Source organism: Grus americana, chromosome 3, assembly GCF_028858705.1.
Source record: "Grus americana isolate bGruAme1 chromosome 3, bGruAme1.mat, whole genome shotgun sequence".
Classification (NCBI taxonomy): Eukaryota; Metazoa; Chordata; class Aves; order Gruiformes; family Gruidae; genus Grus; species Grus americana.
This window is the reverse complement of record NC_072854.1, coordinates 114,195,803-114,198,866: the sequence shown is the minus strand read 5'-3', so window position 1 is coordinate 114,198,866 and position 3,064 is coordinate 114,195,803.

Genomic DNA, 3,064 nt, shown 5'->3' with positions numbered 1-3,064 from the left:
TTGCGGTTGTTGTGGACCCTCGCAGAGCAAAATCGCACCCAAGTTGTCCTGAGGTAGCTGTCCTGGCTAAACATGCTTTCCCTTTGCTGTATGTGGTGCTCTCTGCTTGAATTGTAGTCCTGCCCACATTTATATTTAAATGGAAATGTTTTTATAAATGATATTTCTGTAAAAGTACCGGTGTTTTAGAAGTCTGTAAATATTGATATCTGTATGTAGGTTTCAATAACATACATACATATGTATATATTTAAAAAAAAAAACCCTTTTCTCTTTAGCCCGGAAGGAGGGTGTCTCTGTATCAGATACTGTCCAACAATCTGACCAGTTCATTGAGTGCCCTCAACAACAGGGTGAAAGCAAGTTTAGCTGGATTCAGTTCCTTCTTCCTCCTGGGGGACAGAAAGGCGAGGGGAAGATGACCTTGAGCTGAACATGGCCAGCTTTCCCCCAGAGGAGCTGTCCTGTGCCTTCTCATGTGCCTGTCAGCCCTGTGCTTTCAGCAACTGTTATACTTGCCCCCATCTGGCCTCAGATGGCTTCAGATGGGAAGACCTAGCCTTTAAACTCTGCTTTCATTTCCGTTACCTGTCTGAAACGGCTTTAGTGTGCCTTAGGCTTGCCATGCTTCAGCTCTGTAGAAGTGATGGAAGGTAAGGGTTGCTGCCTCCAGCAATTTGCCTGATGTCCTAGGAGCAAGTGTTGTGCTCCGCAAACACTTTTGTAGAGCTCTTGATGTGAGCCATGGCCAGTGATGAACTGGGAGAGTACTGGAGTGAAATGAGAAATCTGTGGGGATTTGTAGACTGGGTGGGTCGGGCAGGTCCTCCTGATGCCATCTAGTCTGATTTCCTGCTCAGAGCAGGTCCAGTCAGATCATGTTGCTCTGGGCTGTGTCCAGTCACGTTCGGGCTGTCTCCAAGGATGGAGATTTGGTATCATCCCTGGGCAACTTGTTCCAGTGCTTGGGCACCCTCATGGTGAGCAACTTTCTTTGTCTTGAGTCAGAATCTGCAACTTGGCTGTTGCCCCTTGTCCGTCCAGTATGCCCTTCAAGAAGAGTCTGCCTTTGTTTCTCCAGTGAGGGAGAGAAGTAGGGGTGAGAAGTGAGGCAAACACACCCCCCCCCAAAACACACACACGCACCCCCACCACACACTCCTACTCCGTGTAGCATCTCCTCTAGCTTTTCCCCTCTCCTTTGCCAGTAGGTTCCTTTCCTGTTGAGCAGTAGCTGGTATTTCCCTTAGCCTTCCTTCTGCTTCCAGTAGCCTTCAGAAGTCCTTCCTGTTGTCCTTCATCTCTTCCTAGTTTGCCTCCAGCTAAGCTGTGGCTTTCCAAAATCCGTCCCCACGTGCTGGCTCAATGTCTCTTGGTTCCTCCTGGGTATGCCATCTCTGCCTGTGCCTTGTGTGTTCTTCCTTTTTTGTGTTTGAGCTGGGTCAGCAGTTTCCTGTCAGTCAGCACTGGCCTTCTGTTACTTGTGACCAACTCTGTGTTTTGGCATGGACCCTTCTGGTGTCTGGGGAGGTGGGGGCTGTTGTCCTTGAAGTTCAACCAGTTGCCCTAAACCCCTTTGCCCTCCAGGCTAGTCTCCTGTTGGCTCCTGCCTAGAAGCTCTTCAGGAAGCGGCAGTCTGCTCTGCTGAAGTCCAGCATTGTGATTCTACTGGTTTGCTCACTTAACTCAGGTTTTAAAATTCTACAACCAAATGGTGGCTGCAGCTGAGCATGCCCTTGACCTTTGCATCCTTGATATCTTTTTCCTTGTGTGTGGACAAGGAGTCTGGTGGAGGGTAGAGACGGGTGCCCAGTCATTCTGCTTTCACACATGGGGTGTGAGGTAATGGTACTCCAAGTCTGCATCCCCTGGACACCTCATCGCTGCCCCCCGTGGCCTGCCTGCAGAGTCTGAGAAGCCTGTGCTGGTGTACGTGGTTGCAGGCCTTCCTCACTGGGTTCGCCAGCCTGCTAGCAGAGACTGTCTTGCCTAGTCAAGGAGGCCCTGTCCCTGGGCCAGCAGTCCTAGTTCCTTGTGTTTTTGAAGGAAGGGTCCTGTGGTCATAGGAGCTGAAAGCCTGACTCTGCCACCAGTCCAACAGTGCTAAGCAGCAGGTTATGTTTGCTCCTGTTTGAGCCTTCCTGAGGAGAATCCTGCCAGGGCCCCAGGCTTTTCCCCCTGGATGGTGCTTGATGTCATAGGCATGAAGGCCTGATGAGCCTCATCAGCCTCCCTGGATCTGAGCACCCAGTGAGCTGCTGAGAGCCACTTGAGACTTAAGGTCAGGTTGGCAGAAGGATGCTGCTACCTAGCTGCAAGAGGGGAGCTCTGAGACCTGCCAGCCTCCTGGCAGCCTTGCCTTGCCTCACCTCACCCTTCTACCTTTGTATCCTGGGTTCTGCTAGGATAGAGTTAATTTTCACCAGAAGCTGGGATGGGACACGGCCAGGACAGGTGACCCAAACTAGCCAAAGGGGGTATTCCATGCCATATGACATGCTTAGCATAAAAGGGGGCTAGTTGGGGAGGGGCGGCATGGCCTCAGGACGAATGTGGCTTCGGGATGGGTCTGAGCATGCAGTCAGAATTGTACAGTTGTTGGGTGAGAGACTGCATTGTGTATCACCTATTTTGTATATTCTAAGTACTGTTGTTGTTATTTTCCTCTCTCTTTGATGTCCCAGTAAACTGTCCTTATCCCAGCTCACAAGGTTTTGCCTTTGTCTTCCCATTCTCCTCCCCATCCTGCGGGGGGAATGGTGAGCGAGCAGCCACGTGGTGCTCAGCTGCCAGCTGGGGCTAAACCACGACAGTCCTTTTTGGCGCCCAATGTGAGGCACAAAGGGTTGAGATAATGACAGATCTGACCCAAGTGAGTTAAAACAAAGTTGTTATAAGCATTCTTTGTATTATTTTTAAACAGCTGTTGGTCACAATGGTGTTTTGTTTGGTCATGTGGCTGTGGTATGTAAACCCTTATTTGCTGTACGTATTCCTTGTGATGCTGTTTATCACCTCTGGGAATGGGGTCCGGATTCTCATTTTGCTGTGCTATGCGATATCA